This window comes from Lonchura striata, chromosome 4 (genome assembly GCF_050655825.1).
Source record: "Lonchura striata isolate lonStrDom1 chromosome 4, ASM5065582v1, whole genome shotgun sequence".
Taxonomy (NCBI): domain Eukaryota; kingdom Metazoa; phylum Chordata; class Aves; order Passeriformes; family Estrildidae; genus Lonchura; species Lonchura striata.
In genome coordinates, this window is record NC_140706.1 from 33,148,728 (window position 1) to 33,171,126 (window position 22,399).

Below are 22,399 nucleotides of genomic sequence, written 5' to 3' on the forward strand. Positions count from 1 at the left end.
TGTTAGGAATTATTGTGCAAAACATATAACAAAATCTAGATAGACAAAAGAGCATTTATTGCTTGGAGGGAAGTGGCATGTAATTATCAGCATTTACAGCTGAGATTAGACCTCTTTTTCCACATGACAGATATGTATCCAGTAACAGAAATACTTGCGAAGTCTCCAAAATCACACCTGGAGCTTTCGTATTCAGGCATGGTTATCCTATTTGTAGATATTTGTGGAAAGTAGCTTGAATTGTCTCTTACAGCAGGTTCAGCCTCAGTCACTAAATTCATAACTACTTTCATCAACTGTACATTGAGCAGAGGAGGGAAATACAATCCTTTATTTATTTTTTTCTTTTAAAAAGCAGCATAGTTTACATTGTTTCTGACAATTGGGGTGTGAAATCCTATGTTTCAAGTTCCACTTAAAAAAATCCAAATTGTAATAGAACTGTGCAGTCACATTGATCTTCACATGTGCTGGAGTTGCAATTTTTGGGCACTTTCCCAAAACTCAGTAGGACCCCTTTGAAGATCCCTAACTTTATATAAAAAAGCATAACCCATGTGACTGGTTCCTAACAAATTAATAAATTAGCATATATTATATGCTGTTTTGTAGTATCTGACACAGCTAATATCAAGTGTATTACAATTTTAACATGGAGTTTTGCACATCTGGATTTTGGTACTCAATTAATTTACTGCTGAAAAATTCTTGGGGTGTCTCAATCAACCATTTCCCTAATTTCTGGGAAGTTTCACCTGGTTCATGGACTTGTATCATTCAGATGATCTCTCCTTGATCAATCATCAACTTACTGACATCCATAAAGCTTCTGTTCACCTTTCTCCTTGTCTTGCTATAATGTTAAAATGAATTTTGTGAACAACATATTTTGTGCAGTAGCCTCAAGCACACTGGGCCAGCGCAAAACCTCTTGTCCGTATCTGAACTGGTATCTGAACCTGAGACCAGTTTGCCATCAACTCAGAAGTGCACCATGCATGGAAATGTCCTTTCCTGTTAAATGAAGAATACGGTTCAAACTTCTTCAGAGTTGACCTGCGGGTCAAATTTCCCTTTCAGAAAAATCTACCCTTTCCTATAGAGATTATTAAACTTCATGGAAAAATCAAAAATTCAAACGTTGTTTTGTATTTTACACAAAACATACAGAAATCAAAATTTATTAAGACAGAAGCAGAATGCTGGGGAAAAAAATAAAGTCCTTTACTCTTTCAAGAAAAATACTCTGTTCTTTCAACAAAAATTGAATTCTAGTAGCTTCTGGTTCACCTTGAAGTACCAGCTTCAGGTTTTCTTGATTTCTATGTTTCCTGACTTAGCTTCCTTGGGCTACTCAAGTTAGATGGTTTCAATAGACTAAATACTAAAAATCACAGTGCAAAATCTATCACAAATTAGCCTTATAAGCTTGTTCAAAGAGCCATAACAGACCACAATTTTAATCTCTTGAAGGAAAATAACAAAATGCTTTTTTGAAACAATAATTCATTGGCTTGAAAATAATTGTTTTTTTTGTACACTACTCAAAACACCCATGCTCTAAATTAGTTCAACTGCATTCATAATATTTGACAAACCCCAAATTCTATTCAACTGTAAATATCTTTCTTGAAAAAAATGCCGGATTTTATAAATAGAAAGTAAAACACTACTATTACTATTCTACTATCTAGTTAGTATAAATTTTTTACACAAGGGCAATGACAGTATTTTCTTTTTCTAGATTTTAGCACCTGGGATATTTACTCTCTGATCCTAGACTGAATAACATCTCTATTAATGCCAGGAAGCCACAGAACTAAAATCAAGTTTTTCCAAACAGTAGAAGGTCCTAAAAGACAGTACTGAAAATCCTGGATTGTGCTGATGTAGCACTACCCTAGGCACAGATCTGGGATGCTGTAATATTTAGTGCACAGACATAGTTAAGTTACAACAGGAGAGAGTAAGTCACTGTAATCCTTACCTACTAAAGGAAAAAATCCATAGATGTCCAAAAATTTATACAATACAGTGGAAACCACAAGCTCTTTGTATTGGGGTGAGAATGTTGCAGTCTTAACAGACACTCATGTACATTGTTATGAAAGGAAAATAAAGAAAGGTTGTGACAATAACTTCTGCTATAAAACGTTATCATTAGAACATCTATTAAATATCGAAATCTCCACTAAAAATGCAGCCTTTAACACAGCATACAACACCATTTTACTGTCCTGAATACAACTAATACAAAATGCTAGTACTTAAGCCAAAGGAGAAGTTGAAAATAAATTATCAGAAATAAGTAATGATAAAAACTGTGAGCAAAGACTTTCATTGGAAATAATGTATTGTATGGAGTTATTGATTTTAGCTTACTATTTACCATAGTAAATGCTCATAAGATAGAGGTCTGGAAGAACAGGGATTTAAACATATTAAAAATTGCAGGACATTTTTTTACTCCCTACAGCTGAGATTTCTGCTGAGGAGTTACACTATTGGGATCTACTGACAACTGAAGAAACACAGACTTACTGGGAATAATGCTACAGGGCTTACTTGGTCAATGAAACAGACCTGGAAGCCATTATGGGGAGTACCAAGAGAACCCCAAGAAGAACCAGGTGCATCATCACAGGACAGCTCTGCACCAGCAGCAGGAGTACTGAGGGGTTGGTCACATCATTCAGGACACACAATGATTTAATAGTGTACCAGCCTTGGAAATCATTTGAAGCCATTACCTATTCGTGGCTTCAGGTGTACTGATGTAGAAGAAGAAAAGAGTTCAACTGTATTCAAACAAACAACAACAAAAAAAGAATGGACTAAATCACAGCATATATGTATATATCTGATGCTAGCTTTGTGTAAGAGAAGTACAATCCATCTTCTGCATAAGTATTTGTGAGGTCTTGTATGTGAGCATTCACTCAGCAGGGTATGACAGTCAGATGCAAGATACAATGGCCTGATATTTCCTTGGGGATCATAACTTTTTAAAAAAATTATCTTCTGGAAATAAAAACTGAGTTTATTTAGTGTTAAGATGCATACCTATATTACTGTTCTCATGTGGTCAAGATTATTCCCTTTACTGAGCAGGATACAGGAAGTTACAGGTGAATTAGAGAAAACTGCAGTAGAGGAAATTTAGATTTTAAAAATCAATTTGAATTCCTTTAACCTCTGGACATTGGAAAAGACCATCTTACATTGGTCCATTATACAAAAACATGGTTTGTTTTGGCTTTCAGATCTAATCCAGGGATACATTTATTCTTCTACATAAAAGCAATTCAAAACAGCAACAGGGACAGATATTATGACAATAGTCTTTAAGTTTCTCTCTCATAGGAACATTACAAAACACACATTTGTGTTGGCTGTGTTAGTATAGGAACTAATTCAGGGGTAAAGGAAATATCCTTTATTTATTCAATTATTACACCTTCAAATATCTGAAAAGAATTAGAGGAAGAATTAGACCGTTGCTCCCAAGTTTCACATATTTTAATAGAGTACCATCCATACATTCCTTCCAAAGCGGAAAACAGGATTGTTGCTGTTGAGTAAGAAACAACACAGACTCACCAGAAGGCTGGTTTGCACAGCATCTCTCTTTACTACAAAATTCTCTTCTATTCTGACTATTCTGATACAGACAGACCAGATGGTCATAAGTCAGTACATTTCACCTGACTGGAAAATTAACAAAAACACCTTTCTTACCAAACAATATTTGAGAACAACAGGAAAACAGAGTAGGAAAATACCACCAGCAGGTTGTTTATAATAACAAGCTATCCCTGTTTCTCTGCAACTCCCTAAAGTCTCACAAGTTGATCCTGAGAAAACTTATCTGGTTTTCTCGCTCTCTGACCAGCCTGTCACATCCAGACAGACTAAATTAAATGCTAAAAAATGCAAACAATGAAAGCAATGTATTTCAGTAGTGTAGATATTGCGATCATATGTCTACAGTAACAAATAGCCAGCCAATAAATACTCTTCAGTATTCAACTGAACCAGAATTATATATACAACCTAGAACAAATGGTGCATACCTGTATTTCTCTACATGTACTTTTCATTCTGAAATGAGAATAATTTAATCTAATAATACATAGTCACAAATCACATTTGATTCAAACCAAAACAAATTTAAGAACATATCTGTAAGTATCTTTAAAAATATTTGTATAAATGGTATTTTGGACAATTTTACTGCTTATTTCTCTAATGGCCATAATAAGCACAAAGTAAGATTAACTTTACTGATTTAGCTAGGAAAAATCACATTTAGAACCTACAAAGCTTTGCTAGTAAATGCTGTTTTACCTACCAATGCAAGTCTTAAGCTACATTCTGACAATAAAACAATAAGGATAACTAATACCACATAGAGGAAGTACAGGGAAACATGAAAATTGTACATCCCTTCCAGACCTTAAGTTCAATATTAATTAGTTAATATTAAAAAAAAAAAAAAAAAAAAAAAAGCTGGTCAGTTGTTTAATATGCAACATTAGAACTGCAAATATCTTTTCTTGCCAATATCTCTTATCTCAGTTTCATGAGTGAGATGCCATACCCCTTCTTACTTATGCCATCCTTTTGTCAGATACAAGAAAAAATTGTATTACTCAGCAATTACAGAACACACTTAAATATGACAACTTAACTAGGAAATGAGGAAGGGATAAAAGCTGGTAGAAAAAAGTGTGATAATGAAGCTTCTAGTTCTGATGACCAAGTGATACAATATCTAAAGCCCTTTACAAGGCATTGAGATTTTTATTCTTTTACATAGAATGAGAGAAAGTGAGAAGGGGAGGGGGCCAGAGGAAGAAGAATCTGTGGTCTGTAAATGATCAGCACAAAAAATAAATTATGGTCAAGTAACTGAGCTTTTCTGATGTGTAAATTGAATCATTCCCACACGCTGATGTTTTATAATTAAAAGACCCTTTTCACTGTGGGAAATTTTACTGAATTTTGTATTAAAAGAAGAAACAAACCATCAATCAGGAGGAGGTAGGGGAACTCAAAGAGTTGAACCTATTAAACTTGAAGAGCGTAGTTGAATTCTGAATGACTTGCTCTAGGAAACTGTAGCTCTTTTAAGGCAGCTACTGTAAAAACATTAATGAGCAGAACACATTTCTGATCACTGTTCTAAAATCTTTTGTAGGCATATAGAAGAACACACACTCCATTTGGTGTCACAAGATGCAGAATATGGTTGTAAATGAACCCTTTTTGTGAGGTTCACAAGCTATAAATTACTTGACTTGGGTTACTATTGAGAAAAATCACTGAGCTAATACCAAAGGAAGAAAACCCGAACTCCATGTACTTGCTCAATACAGTGCAGTTGCTAGGTATATACTGATCAGACAGATTAAGGGTTGCTCACAGCCAGATTGCTGCCAAATAAACATTTTTGAGTGGACACCATTTCAGAGTTCTGGGACCTTACGTGATTTCAGCTGAGTTGACATCATGGCTAAAAATTATCAAAAAGCATCACAATAAGGCACACATAGGCAACTGTAGTTTCTTGTGGAAACTTGAAAATGCTCACAAGAGATTTAATAAGATATTTTGAGACTTCTATAATTTAGTCAATTATGTTCTATCCTTGATGAGTCTGGTAACAAAGCACAGAATTTATCATCCTGGATATTCCTTCTTGAACATAGTATTTATATCTCTTAAAGTTTTGTGCTGTGAATTTCTCCATACTACTAGTTTCGGTGTACATTGTTATAGCAGCAACATAAACTGTAAGGGGGCAAGTCAGTAGAAACCTGTATATACTTCCATCATTAGACACTTTAAAACACCAATGCATTACATAGGTCCCACCAGAGCTTGAGGCTATAGTATGTTTGATCTTACCTTCAGCTTTCCATGTGAGTGGATCTCTAATGAGCCAGGAATCTGCAATGAGAACAGATTACAAAGATTTTGGTCAAATATTTTTATTTTGTTATTCTTTAATGATCATTAAAGAATATCTCAGTAGATTAAAAAATCAAGACAGGATATGATAGATGATAATCTTTTCCTACATTATTATTTTCCTTTTTGCATTGTGATATATGATATGGTCATACACTGTGTATCTTTCCTAAACTCTAAATGAGATGCAGATTATCTGCAATAAAATATTTATTACAGCTACTGCTGGACTGGCATGTTACTACACTTGTAAAATGCAATTTTATTTCTCTGAACCATATGGAAGTGTCAATTGCATGTTGAATATTAAATGTAAAAATGGCATCTTGGAGATCCATGTTCATTGTCCCTCATTTACTTGCACATATAATTCCTTCAGGTCACACATGAAAATGTTCCTTCCTTTCTGTCACTGTGGAAAACAGATCATGTATTCTGAGATTTTAAGAGAAAGGTCCACCTAACTTCAGCACAGCTGACATGAATTTTCAATTGCAATTTTGTTGATGTATGAAACAGCAAATGTACTATAAATCCCACTGCTATAGCTTTGCAAAGCCAATGTATTTAACAGTAATAAACATAAAACATATGGAAAAGATAATGATTATTTTTTAAAGAAAAACAAACATAATGGCACTTAGAATATACACAAAGAGCTATTTTCAGATAGTATTTTTCATAGGCACTGCAAGCTTACAGTGTCCTGGAGTAAACTATAAAATGATTTTTAATTTTAATAATCAGGAAGTTGGGAGAATTTCACATATAAAGATGGAGCTTTTGTAAATTAAATAGATATATGGAATAAATAGTGGCTCTTTAGTCTCTAACAAAAGTATCTGAAAATTATTTCATTCTTATCTCCCTCGCATTCCAATAAAGTTCACATTTTAACATCTGCCAAAAAGGGAAGAAGAAAAAAGGTACAGTGTATCTTAAAATGAACAGCCATAATTTTTGGTTTCTAGAACTCCTCTTCAAACAATCCAAACAGACTACACAATTTTTTCTCTGAGATTTTAATGAATCTGTGATTATGCAATGATAACAACAACTTATGATGATGGTTGGAATGTGAAAAAAACCCACACTTCTTATATTTGTGTAAATACTTCTCCTCCTTGACAAAATGTTTTCATTTTGCTGTCCGCATTTTAAAAATGTGGTATGAAGGTGCATTTCACCTATAAGTTTATTATTTCAAGCAAAATAGATCAAGTGTAAAAGCTGAATATTTTCTGGGATTTTTTTTCTGTTTAAAGGTATGTGTTCAACTGACTGACCCAGGAATTAGAAGGAGGGGTATCAATACAATCAGTACAAATAATAGTAGTGTACTTTTTTGTCTAGAGAGTTTTCTGGAAATAATTTTCTTTATAGTAGCTAGCAGCGAGCCAGCTGGCAGGACGCCAGGATTTGGAAGATGACAGCTGACCAAAGGGATATTCCACACCATATGAGATTGTGCTTAGCCAAAAAGCTGGGGAAGGAGAAGGAGGAAAGGATGACTAGAGTTATGATACTCGCTTCCCAGATAACTGTTGTGCGTGATGAAGCCTGGGTTTCTTGCAAATGGCTAAACACCTATCTGCTGATGAGAAGTAATGAATGAATCCCTTCCTTGGCTTTTCTTGTGCTCACAGTTCCTGCTTTACCTACTAAACTGTCTCTGTCTCATGAGACATCTCACTTTTACCCTTCTGATTCTCCTTCCTGTCTCACCTAGGTGCAGTGAGTGGCTGCATGGAACTTGGCTGCCTACCTGGGTTAACCCAGAACAAGCTGGAAAGCAATTCTAAATATTGTCTCCAAACTTCTGACAGGCAGAGTTAAGAGGATAAGCATCCTATTTCTAACTTCTGGAAAAAAGGGTAAATACTACCATCAGATCATAAGACTGATTTTCTCTGCAGCCTGAAAAGTGGGTGGATATGGGATTTGTGCATCCAAGTTCTATCTGAACCATGAAAAGTATTTTCTATGGTATCTGTAAATACAAAACTGGGTAATAAAAGTCAGTGAAAACTCTCCCATGTGTTACTGAGGTGCAACATATGCCTCCCTAATCTAAATCCTGGATTGTGAATATATATTTTTAAAATATGTGCAGACATACATACAAATGAATACACAGTTTGACTGTACAGACAATATAAATGTAAAGGAAGATAGATACTGAAAATATAATTGTAGCAATGTAAGGGCAAGGTCCTGAAAATCTAAAGGCTCAATACTAAAAATGTTGTCATGCATGGTGAATAGTTACCAAATCATTGAGTCACACCATGTGAGAAACTTTGTGTTTGGTGTAAACACAACTACAAAACAAACAGACTTGTATCTAACTTCCCAGCTGAGTGTCTAAGCATTTTTATCCATTGCAGAGTACCTACACCATATACCTTAACACAGCCTGCACTTGAACCCCAGACAGCAAATAGCTAGAAGGCAAACCTGAAATATTCATCCTTGTGTTTTCTATTTATGTTATCACTTGCAGGAACAAGTTCTAAGCTATGGCTTTACAACTGTCAATAAAAGTATTTTCATTTAAGAAAATGCATAAAACTTTCTATATCTGATGTCTTGAATACTTCCTTTTTCTAGATTTAGATGATCTTGTGTTCAAAAGTCTTCCCTTCATGATTCCATTTCTTAGGTGCTTAACTGTCCTGATTCACTTAATGAGCATTTCTGAATATATTCTTAGCACTGCACACTTGAAAGTCAAGCTTGGTGACACTCACTGCCAACATATTTAACTCCCTTTGATGCTCTGATCTTCATTTACTGGAGCATGATCAAAGAGTTCTGGCCTCAGAAACACGGGAAGGAAAACTGAAAATAGCAGCCAAAATGCAACAAATAGCAACACAGGCTCATCCCTGATCAGCTCTTTCTAAGGTGCTTCAGATGTGGAATTCATCAGTTTCACCTGATTCAGTCCAACTAAGCAGTGTGCTGGTTTTAAAAGGAAATGTTCTCTGGCAGTTAATCTATAGTAGCTCAGCTCATGCACAACCTCTCACAGCAGACCCAGCAAAAGGCTCCCAGCATTGTGGAGGGTATTGGTGTGTAAGAAAATGAACTTGTTTTTATCAAAACCTGTCAATCTTCAACAAGAAAATTAAAATTGCATCCAGTTGTTCCTAACTGGGTTCTGGAAGAAGACAACAGAAAATAACATATTACTCTGGTTCAGGCAGCAGGGCAGCAGTACAGTTGCCTCACCTCAGATGCCTTTCCAGAAGGCAGCAGGACTCAATACATATAGAACACATGGAATGCAATGGCATTGGTTTCTAGCAGACAGCCAGTGATTCTTGCTTACCACTCATCACTGGAATATTTATTACACATTCTCAGATGGAACCTTTCATCCCAGGGAGAAAATTGAAGATAGAAGAGATGGAAAACATCAATTCTATTTCATGTAAAAAAAAAAAAAAAAAAAAAAAAAGACTCAAGCTTATAAAATTTTACTGCTGCCTGTCAGATAAAACACTGAAATTATCCAGCACGTCCTATCTGTTTGACTATCAACTTTAAAGATCTACCAGCTTGGATCTTGAGTGATTATATTGCTATGCTAATATCTAAGAGAAAGCATATATTGTTTTGAACTGGAGAAGAATACCTACCACATCAGAAAAATAGTTTTCAGTTTCAGGACACTGAACTGCAATTTCATTCTGTTTTGCTAAGTTATATGCTGAGATGGTAAAAACAGGTAGTGATTTTTCCCATATAAACATTCTTTCTCTGCCTTTGTTGATAAGGACTCTTAAGAACCCAAAGCAACAATGACTCAAGTTTTTGCAAATTGAGGAGTTAGCATTATGTACAGTTGATGTTATCTAACTAAGAACAATCTATGGCACAGAAACTAAGCAGGTAAGCACCTTCTCACAAAATGGCACCCTCCACACAGAACAAATAATATATAACAGAACAGACAGGGCTAGACAATGAACACCAAACCAAAGAAGCATCCTGACTACTGTGACTAACCCTCTTTTCTAAGTTGAATTTAAGCCACATTCCTAGATACACACCCAGGAAAAGACCTGAGCCAAAGATAACATAGAGCATTTTTATTGAGTTGAATCATTGGCAAATTGATCCAAAGTTCTTAGTAACAAACAAATTATTAACAGCCAAAAATTGCAGTTCAGTGGAGAATAAATAACACTAGGTTCTCAGAACCAGCCTCATGCAGTATGAAAGGATGGCCCTTACAGCCTGTCATGGTAAACAGTAATCTGTTGCCATAATCCCAGTGGTGCCAGGACTATAATCATATATATAGTTTATAGAACAAACGAATGGAAAAATATGTATAAAATAATATAGTTATGTATAACTAGTTACTTATATCTATAGTTGTATAAATTCAGTTTTATACATCTTCAATAACAATGTACAGGATTGTTCTGTACAGAATTCTTACACTGATGCCTGTGTGAAAAAAACCAAACACTCTGTAACCTTGTCACAGTAAAACCCAATAACAGAAGAGTATATTAGTAATTATGATTTACCACCTTCTACACAAAACCACATTTTTTTATTTAATTGCAACAGAAGTATATCTATATGGTCTCTATGGAACTTCAACATGCTGTTAATTAATTTGGATATTAACAGTGATGTGCATTCAGTAGAGCTCATGATACTAAATTTGAACAGTTTTGAAAGACAGCCTTGGAAAAGGCAACATTTTAACCTCAACATGTAATTACTTAGAAACTATGTACTTCACTTATGAATGACTGCTGGGTTTTTTCTTAAAGGTTCTTCAGTGCTTTTTCTATGTCTATGATATCCTTTTCCACAGAACAGATTCTTAACATATTATTTTCATGTTCACAGTGCTACTGGTAAAACCTGCTGAGATGCTATGAAGATGCCAGCTACCTGTCATACATGCTTAAAATAATTGGTATCACAGGAAAAGTAACACAAGAAGAAGCATCATTAAAGAACAGGTCTCTCTGTGATATAATGAAAACATATGTTGAAAATATGTGTAATAATTAGAGCACTGTGCATCCATCTTCATATCAAACCTGGCACAGCTGAAACTATTTCTAAGTATGAAGTTCATGCTACAGTTCGGCTCTTTTGAACAAAAGACCTCTTTCCTCAATTCTATGTTCACCCACACCATGCAAATTTTTCACATTATCCCACTCAAAGTTCATTATCCAAACCAAACACGTAGACAGACTACACTTTTGTTATGAAATATCTACTTGTTTTTTTAAATAGAAAATAAAGAGTAAAGCATGGAAAAAAAAGAGGATAAATGCAAAAGAATTTAAAAGCACAAAGGATATTTAATTGCTTAAATTACTGTGAACAAAACCACAACAATTTGTACACTTTTATTAGCTTTTCAACAAAACTCTATATAAGCATAAACCAAAAGGGTGCTTCAGCTTTTTTACATGGATTTATTTCTTAAACACAAGAATGTTTTTTTCTGTTTATATGGAATACAAATCTTTTTGCTGCTGATACCAATATCTGGCAAGGTTGGACATGCAAAAGTCAATATATATTCTTGAAAAGTGAAAAGAGAACTTCATATGAGAAGGCAATGTTGAGGAATATAAAGACTGCATCTTTACATTTACTGTACTTAAATTTTTATCATGATAATTATTAAATGCAAAAATATCTTTTCTGCCCTTTCCTTAATTGTGTTTCTATAGATCATGATCAATATTCACATGAAGCTGAGAACAGCCAATGTGCATAGAATGATATGATGAGCATATATGACCATAGATTACCACTGAATGCTTAGCAGAATAAATTTTGCCAGTTTTGAGAAAATGTATTTGAAAGCCAGTTGTCAGAAAATTTTAGTACTCTAAATGTCTAAAATCACAAATTATTGTCAATTCAGTGGGGTCTGGCTTTTAAAGGAACTCTATTTAATCACTGACTAATTAAATAATTACTTTTTCAATAAATTTTGAGATTAAATTCTGGCTCAGCAAAGGAGTACTATTAAGAAGAGACAAGAAGCTGAAAATCACATTTTGCAGTACCAGGATCCCTGCTATTAGACCCCAATGCTGATCCCAGCGTAAGGATGCAACATGAAGTGATTTTTGTCCCCTCAATCCAGCTCCTGGCATCACTGAAAGTGGTACATTGATTTCATCAGTTCCTGTGTTTAAACCAGACATATTAACACACAATAATTAATTCAGATGCTTAAGTGCTATTTTAAAATGTCCAACTCTTCCATTTCAGATTCACAAGTTGCATCATTTTCCCATTATACTTTATCTATGTATTAATTGTGTGATAGCTACTTAACTATTTCTATTAAACTTATAAATTGTAATGAATGTCAAATTTCTTTCAAATAATTTAATTGGGATTATGTCATATATTTCTACCAACTTTACAAGTTATGCAGAAATATAATCACTGTCTGGTAGGTGATCAGGTTAGTATTAGGTAAGTTGTAATTAGAGCAGAAAATTCACTAAGAACTGCTGTCATATTTTATAAGTAACTTAAAAGGCTCAAATAAATAAAAATGAATAGAATACAGTAGAATGTAATTTATTCTTTTCAAAGATTTCTTGCTATGGATGTCAGAAAAGTAATATCCAAGTCTAAGTTAGTTTTGAAATATACAAAGTCAAAGGAGACCTTTTTCACTAAACCTAGAGATAACCACCCTAGGCTAAACCTGTGTGTGGTTTTGGATGCAATGTCCTTTGCACTTCTTTTTATTTTTAAAGTCTTTTTAGGAAGGTGTAAATCAGTGAGGATGAGAAATGAGGACTAAGCCTTTAAAGGTTTTGATGGTCTGCTCTTCAACACCTATAACTGGATTTACTGAAAGAAACCAAGTGAGATATTTAAAAAGCTTATGCTGAACCACAAATATATGCCTCAAGCATATATTTCTAAAATCAAACTCTCTAATAGTACTTTGCAAAGATGTAAATATTGTCTCCAGATTATTCTGGAAGTTTTGAATAAAATATGTAAAATAGGGTAGGCCTTTAAATCCAATAAGTGCTTTGGGGGAAACTAATGCTTAAGGAAAATATGATTACTGATAGAAAACAGTGGAATGTAACTGCTTTTGTCAACCTTGGACACTTAGAGACTAAATATTTTTAAAAACGTCAATATTACACCAACTGTGCACTTAACTATGGTGTTTCTGTGTTCACATGGAGAATACAAAAATCAATTAATTGTGTGAGAGATACAATCTTTTCAGGATTCAGCCAGTGCACTGATTTATTAATGCCATTGATTACACTGAACTAAATATGTAATATGAAGACCTGCCACGTCAAAATGTAGCTCACAGTTTCCAGGTTAAAGATTTGATTTTCCTCTTTATCTTTCTTTTCTTTATCCTTGAGACCAACTCTAATAATATAAATTGGAATTCTGTGAAGAGATCTATGCCAGTTATATTTCTATAAGTCTGCAGAAAATTGCTTGATATTGCCTTTTACTTTCATACTTAAATATTTATACACAGAAACCCCTTTTCTAAGATCTGAGACAAGATGGACACAAAATATAATTGCAATTAGAGATATGCTGAGCTTCCAGAAAAATGTGTCTGGAGACTAAGTCATGAAGAATACCTGCTGCTTCCGAGGTAGTGTAGGCACTTAACTCACCTGCATGCTGTGCATCTAGTTACTGTTTGTATTTCACAGGAGAGATCTATTACCCATATCAATAGTGGGCTACCAATTATAACCAGAACTTATTACTTCAACTATCATAATACATTAGGTTGCAAGTGGCACATCATGAAGATGATCTACAATAATTAGAGCAAACTGACAGCAAGTTATGCATGTGTGTGATTCATCAGAAAACAACATTACCTGCTAAAAAATCAGCACTCGCTGCCACATTAGGCAGGCTGGAGTCGTCACCTTCCTACTGCAGTTTGCAGTGACAGGAACACCGAAGACCAACTTTCATTGTTTACACAAAAGTACTAATGCTTCTGCTTATGAATTGTGATTTTTACTGCCAGAATTTCTATTCTCCTAATGGCATATATACCTTGTGTACATCTCTAGGGCAAATCACATTATCATGAGTAAAACACCAATAGAAAAGAAGGCGAAAATATAGTATTAATTTCAGTACAAAATTTCATCTATTCTGAAAAACTTCTCACAGACTATATCTAATTTATGTCTTTTTACTGGTCTGAAATAGTTTAAAAAACTCATGTTTCCTGTAAAACAAAGCAAGGTCTGATTAATTTTTTTCAATACAGATTTAATTAATACAGACAAGAATGAACATGTTCATCTAGAATGTGGGAAAATAACTATGTTTCAAAGGATTTTTAGATGAGATTTCTTGTTATGTGTACATGCAGCATTAGAAACCTAATACAGGTGTCTGTGCACTGAGGTATACAGAAAATACATTGGCAAAAAAGAAATTAATCAGTGAGGAAATCTCTACCAAATTAAATTAAACTCTTTCACCATCACTGGATTAATGGTGGTGGATACAGTCAAGTGCTGTCAGAAGATCTTTTATACCATATATTTATAATAGATATTATATTTTATATATATTTTATCTTCCTACTGATAATATAGAGATTTCTATAACTAAAGGTAGATAATTTAGTATATTTTCTGATCTTTTTACTTTAGTCTTACAAAAAACAAGGGTAAGAAGGGTATTTGAAGAAATAGAGCTTGATTTCTGGATTATTCTTTAATGTGCACTTGGATTTGGGGCAACTTCAAAAGACAACAATTATTATGCCATGGCATAACTGGTATGGTATTTTATTTAATTTCTTCATGTTGAAAGATAACATATCTTTCATTATCAGTTTGATTCTCCATTGACATTAATGAATTTTTTTCTGATAATCTGAACAAACTGCTTAGACATAACTATATAATAATATGTAGGACTACAAAAAGAAAATGTTCTGAGAATAAAAGAGAAAATGTCCTAAAATGTCCTAAAAGAAAAAAATGTCCTGAAAATGTTACAACTCTACCAAATTGAAAACCAGCACAAAACCCCCAGAAAACCAACACTGCCTCACATCACTTGCAGTCTGAAAATTCACGTTTATGAAAAAGGTGACACTAGAAAGTAGAGTGAATAAAAACTGAAGGATCAAAATGAAGACAATTCAGTTTTAGAGCTTGGTGTTTATTTTGTAGGCAAGTTTTTGTTCAGCTATATAGGAATATGGAATCTAACTGTCCAGGTCCCAGGTATATTCCATATAATCATGGAACTGTTAGGGTTGGAAGGGATCTCAAAGAATCTAATTCTGACCTCCTGCCATAGGCAGGGATAGCACACACTAGATCAGGTTGCTCAGGACACCATCCAACCCGGTCTTAAACACATCCTTCCTTAGCATGATGATTTTTAAAGATAATTAAAGATCACTTATTTCAATTGCATAGTGTGGCAGTATCAGGGTGGCAATTCTACATCACTGCAATTTAACATTTCTTACCTCAACATTACTAATTAAGGGTACTTTAAAAGGTCCATCATTACTGTACTGTGACCCCCTTAATAATAAGGGTATCAGGGATTTCTCTTGGAACACATAATTCAAGAGTCCTCTCTGATAAGCTGTTTCATGAGGGACAGCTATTTGAAACAGATGTGAATGGTACACAGAAGAATGAGTGAAATGGTGTCAATAAATAGAACACAGTCCCTGTGGAAATAAATACCCCTCTTATACATTCAAAATAGTGTATTGTAAATTCTGCTTTAAAAAAAAAATACGAGACTAATTGTGGCTAGTTCTCTGAAAATACCAGCTTCAAATCCCAGTCAAAAAAGCAGAATTAGAACATTGGAAATTACTAGGGGCAAAAAAACCAAAGCAACCATAAAACAGAGCAGAAAACATTTTTTTAAATGCATTAAATCTACACACTTTATGTTCAAGACTGAATATCTGATTGCTCTATCTCAAAAAACCCCAAAACAATCAATCAAAAAAAACCCATAAGATCTAGGAACGAGGCAAAAAAAAAAAAAAAAAGCAGGAAAAATAGACAGAGACTTTGAAGTCATTCCATATAAAAAGATGGTAGAATGGACCAGAGTTTATCAGATTGAAAAAGCGATAACTGAAGAAGCATTTGATAAATGCCTATATAACAACATAAAGGGAATCTTCATTACTATGATATTGGAATAGGAATCTTTCAATTCTAATACTACAAGAGAGGTTCTCATAAACACAATGATTTCCAAAGAAAAAACATAATTAATTTGTGCAAGTCACCATCACAAGACAACAAACTGCAAAAGCCTGAATAATAATTAAAAAGATCTAGTGGACTCATTAATAGGCTTTGAGCACAACCTGAGTCAGACCTCTGATGTAACAAGGTTCCAAGCCACTGCCTGGGAGGGAACACAGGAATACACAGGGAGGAATTGCCTGGATATTCTTCTTGTACTCTTTCTTTAGAAGTCTCTTACTTGTTCTACCCAATGTGTTTTTATCTCATGCATCAAAACCTAGACTAACCTGCCCCTCTGTTTAATAAAATACCTGTTTTCTTTCTCAAAATAGGAAATACAGTAGCCCTCATTCATCACCATTAGTAACCTGACAGGATGCCGCATTAACGGAGCTTACTGTCATAGAGGTTGGATAGGTAAGGGATTGTCTGAAGGCAAGATAGCTGACAAAGTGGTGAAAGCCAGCCATGGATGAGTTTCTCAGAGCCTGATTTTTCACTTATATAATTTAATATTTTCATTAGTGGTCTTGCTAGGAAAACTAGTAGGAGCATGCTGATGACATTTATGGATGACATAATGTAAGAAGAGGTGCTCCAATACAGAAGATGACTGTGAGATCGTACAGGAAAGAGTGGATGACCTTGAAGACTGTGTAATAGAAATGGGATGAAGTTTACCAATAAGGATTATATATAAATAATATTTCTGTTAGGAACAAGAAGCTTAACATCTGGAAAAAGCTGAGGAGAATCAATTATAACAGTTGATTTTAAGACAACCATACACCTTGATGTAACACAGTAAAAGCTAATAAACAGTAAAGGCTTATAAATTCTCAATCTTTGACTTGCTTTCAGTTCTCTGTTTTATACTGAAACTTCCATAGATTGACGTATTCAGATTTTCTAATTTTAAATTGCAAAATAACCACCTCCAATGTCATCAACAACCCAGTAACTCTTTGCTCAGATAATCAGCATACAAATTTCAGAAATACTTCTTCAGTTGTAACAGACTTCCATCCCTGAAAAAAGTATTTTTCAATACTGAAAAGCTAAAGACAAGGCAGATCTTATGAATGTATAAAAAATGCTGATCTTTTAGAGATAAATTTGAATGTCATATAGGAAACAATTTACCATCTGGAATACTTATGGCTCCTTATGCCATTTGCCTTGGAATGCTTTTGCTTTCATGAGGAAATCCCAAGACTTATTTTCTAACACTAATTTATTTTTCAATGTCATCACATTCAATTGTTATTTCCATTATGACAAGTGATTTTATTCAATAAATATTAGATGCAGAAGTCTAAATTAATTACAAATCACACCACTGAGAGGCAGATGACATAAAATTGGTATGTCACTTGCATGTCATTTAAAATTGTGAAAGTTACCCCCAAAACTTTTTGTGAGAACTAGGGAGAACTCAGGTGCTACTCTCAAGAAATGTGATTTATTTCATGGAATTGGCTGTACATACTTGCTCTGTTCTTGAATTCTTACTACTACAGATAGTGGTAACTTCTACAGATAGTGGCTTTGGAAAGATATTCTGCAAAATTAGACACCAAATTCAGCATAGCAAAACTGAACTGTCAGTCTTACATGTACAGTTTTTGGGTTATTTTATTAATTTATTTTTCTTCTTATCTATTGTTAAAAAATAGATATATTGAAAAATATCTTCGAAGCAGAATTTCAAAAGTGCACATATTATAGAGCTTAAAAATATCAGATTTTTATAGTGTAATGAAAACATATTTACACACACATACACAGACACTCATGCACAGTATATAGGATGGTTTTTGCCTGACTTATTCTAACTTAAAAGTTTTTTGCACCTTCAGTTCAACAATGTTTCAACTTCAATTTCATTTGAAAGAAAGGACTTCAGCAATGAAAATTACCAGTTGACATTCTGCTGATTTTTGTTATTAAAAGTATGAAATGTGTCTCTGATTCAACATTTACATTTTGTTATGTTGGTCAACAAGTTATTGAGTATTCTCTGTATAATTAAATTTTTTTTTACCTTCAAGAAAGAGACAAATTTTCCTAGTAAAATTCAACTCAGGAGGGCAAAGTAAAAAATACCTTCTGAAAAATGACATGTGTGATAGGTTTGTAATTCAGTAGTCTGAAACCTAATTAACTTCTTTCCTGTAGCAGAAAGTATAGACTCAATGAAAGAAAATACTCTGGTTGAATTATGAATAATTATGTTAACATGATATAATACAAAGCTACCAATACACTACCATAATAGGGACAAAAAAAAAAAAAAATCCTGTCCTCTTTTAGATTTGTTTTATAAAAATACTTTAGGCACCCAGAATTCTTTATAATTACTTTGAGTACAATTTAATTCCATGACTATAAAATAATTTTTGACCTAATATAAAGACTTGATTTCGTGATGCATAACTGATAAACTACTTTAAAAATAGATACCATTTTATAGCATTCTTCAAGTAAATGCTTAAGAATGAGAAGTAAGATCAAGTTATTTTAATAGCATCCAAAGTGAAATTGAAGTTTCTTGCTTTCAATTGAATCCACTGAATCAGGGATTTATTCTTCAGCGTTTACTATTTTTTCATCACTAAATTCCATGCTTTTCTGATGAATTGCTATCAAAAGCCAAGTTTTAATTTATGAAGAAGTCTGGACACCTTTAAAACTCTCCATATTTGTACAATTTTACTTAATGAAGGGATATTTCTACTGTCATAAATTTGTATGTAATCTTATTCTGTGCCATCTTTGTAGTATTGATTCTTAGACTGTGTGAAGATGCTGGTTTAAAATTGAACTATCCATCCAGTAACATAAATTAGACATCAAGTTGTCTTTTGTATATTGCAAAATATTCACATTGAATCTTAAACGTATTTGGAAAATCAAGGAGCAAATGACAGTCTAATCTGCTGAAACCACACTAATGGTTTGGTTTATCACATTCTGTGCAAGAAAATTTACAGAATAAAAGAATAGCCCCTCAGGAGTGCTGTCAAAACACTGGTCATACCTTTGCAAACTTTGTCAGATCAATAAAGAATATTTCTAAAGGCAGCAGAGTGAGAAAAAAAATCTCTGTTAAACTTCACACATGCAGACTGCAGGTAGCTCAGCAATAACAGACCAGAAACTCAATTGAACAGCCAATAGAGTGATTTATATATCTCCTGGGGTAATTCCAAAGACCTAGATGAGGAGCTTTCCCCTGCTATCAATTACACAGGTTCTCCCAATTACATCAATAGGTGGAAGCAGTTAACTTTGTATTTAAATTAGAAGGCTGAACCTAGATCTTAAAATCAGACAACTACCTGTGGATGATACTCTTGTATTTTGTTCTTAATATTGCTTGAAGACTAGCATTATTTCATGGATATTCTATTGAAGCGAGAGACACAAGTAATGGTTCTAGGAAGTAATTAATTTGTTATGTCCAGATCAAACTTCCTTTTTGCAGCACAGCTTAAGATGTCATTCTGTCTAATTATCAGCTAATCAGCCAAAGTACAAGTGCCTTACATTTCTAAAAAAATACTAAACATTTTATCATTCAGTATGTTTGTATCTGATAAATGAAGAGAGAGAATATGAACAGGGAAAATCTAAGGTCAGGATTCCAGGTAATCTTAAATAAATTCAATGAATAAATTTTAACATCTATAATCAGGAGGAGGAAATAAAAAGAGCCAACCAATATTCCCCCTTCCCCCTCCCAGATAAAACCTTATCAACATGCCTATTAAGACAATGAGAAAAAAACTAATTAAAGTAAATTAGCTTAATGTGCACAGTCTGGATAAAGACAGATCACTTTTAAAAATCCAAGAAGATAATGGTACCCATTTGGGATATGTTTTTGGCATTTTTCATATAAATTGGACAGTTTTAGAGGATAAATATTGTTAGCGAAGTCCTTACAGGCAATTATGTCTTTACAGTGCTGGTGGCTGACATCATAAAAGTATAATTTTAATTGCTATTAATTGTGTTAAGTCTACTTTTTTTGAATACTTAATGCCATCTCTGACAGTTGTTGTAATTTATCTACTTTAATGAAACTTCTTAGTAGAAGTTTGGACTTCGAGGGTCATTTCCACTATGTTCAAAATAAGGTATTTTATCAGCTAGGGAAGTGCAGGTTATTAGGACACTCCTTTTTTGCCTTCTCAAAATTAGTTCATTTTCATTAGCCTTATATGGATGACCAGAAAACCAATTTCTGTCTCATGTTTCAAACGCATCAGAATTTTTTAAATATTATTATAAGAAGCTTTATGGCACAGTTTTCCCATATGAAGCAACCTCTCCGTTTTACAAGAAAATTGAATTAAGAGAAGCTGATGAATGACTAAATGACACCAATTCACATTAGTATTTTGCCATCTGGGGATACAAAATGGGTAACTAAAAGCCACCCATGACTTTAGCTGAATACGGCTGTCTGTTGGAAGAGTTTGACCTAAAGATTTGTGAGCAGATAAAATGCTAAATAATGAAGATTAACCAAAGAAGTATTTAACAACATAATATTGTGCAATGCAGAGAAAAAAAAATTTATTGACTTTACATTTCTGTGGTAAAATTCACGTTGCTCTACTGCCAACAGTTGTAGGTCTTCACTGCTCCTGTGATTAGCATTATTAAATTATGAGAAATTAATTTATCTCTATCAGTGCTAGTTTCAATATTTGTGAATTAGTAATTGGCCCAGCAGCACTAATGAGACAATATATCTGTTGTAGCTCTTCTGTCTGTTAATGCCTATTTAAATTTGAGCATGATTATACACAAAATAAATTATTGAATTGGGTAGAATGTATCTCAAAGAATTTCCAGACTCTTTGGAAATTCTAGCTTCTTGTCAGCAATATGCAAGGCTTACTTAAGAGACCAGACTACAAAACAGCAAAAAAAGGGAAAATTAGATAAAATATACCTCTATTGTTTTTTTAGGTTTTTTTTTCTCCTCAGCTATCAGAGGACATTACAATTAAGCTGATACTCACTAATGAAACTTGTAGCAGAGGGTTTTAAGTAAATGTGGAATGAGATTTTTGTGTGCTAATTCCAAAGAGATAGCATGGACAAATAAAGCAACTGCCTATTTACCACCACATTCACCTGGCTATCATTGAATTAGGTCAAGAAGTCATCCCATTAGGTTTTTGCAGTGAGGTAACTGTCTTTTAATTTGGTCCTTATTGCAAAATTATCTGAAATTATTACAGTTAATTTTAAAACCTCTAAGGAACGGACATCTGTTGCCTTGGTTAAAAAAAGCACCACCAAGACACAATAAACCAGAAAAAGTTGGAACATTGAAAAGCCAAAAATATCTAAAGGTTGAGATGTTTTTATCTGAAAACCAGATGAAATTTATATTTTTTAAAATTAAAAATTGAAAAATATTTTAAACCTCATTGCAACACATAACAGGTAACTTGAAGGCAATACTTTGTAGATATAACAAATGTTCTACATTTTTCCTGACCCATGGGTCATTGCTTTATAGATGAATCTTACTACAAAGTACATATATCTGAGAGCTGTAATAAAATTTACAGCAGAGTGGGCTCTAAGATTTGCCTGAAAACAGAATGTTTGATAATGTAAAAAAATCTAGTTCTAGGAATACTATATTTTAAGGTGATTCAACAAAATAAGGTTATTTCTGTTTTCAGCAAGAAGTTTTATTTCAGAGTTATTTAATGCTTGTACGTTGTATTTGCACTCAAAGTGTTTAATTCCAAATTCATCTAGGACACCAGTTAGCTTTACTTTTTAATCCATATCCAAACACATTTTTACCTGAGGACAGAGATACCCACAGGTCACCACAGAATTCTGTTTCCTGAACTGCTTTGCTAGTATTAGTTATGGCAGCTATCTTCATATTAGTAAAATGAACATGAATGTAGGATAAGACTCTGTTTTTGCAAAACATAAGGAACAGACATTTAATAACAGATTTTAATTTGCTTCAAACATTCTCATGTTATATTGGGATCATTCCCCGTACCGGCCACCAATTGTTGGCATTGGTGCTTGGCACCAATCTACAGTGGATGGGAACTGACTGTCACCGTTAGTTGATTACCTTACTGTAAATCTTTTATACCTTCTCTCTG

General features: G+C 33.7%; 1 protein-coding gene across 31 annotated transcripts in view; it reads right to left on the reverse strand.

The window, feature by feature from the left end:
• Window positions 1–22,399, reverse strand: part of TENM3 (teneurin transmembrane protein 3) — a 1,286,597-nt gene that overhangs the window by 447,375 nt on the left and 816,823 nt on the right. For all 31 annotated transcript variants that reach the window (XM_085578773.1, XM_085578775.1, XM_085578777.1 and 28 more), the window contains one exon: window positions 5,911–5,952. The gene's annotated coding sequence lies outside the window, so the exon portion shown is untranslated. The remainder of the gene's footprint in view (window positions 1–5,910; window positions 5,953–22,399) is intronic.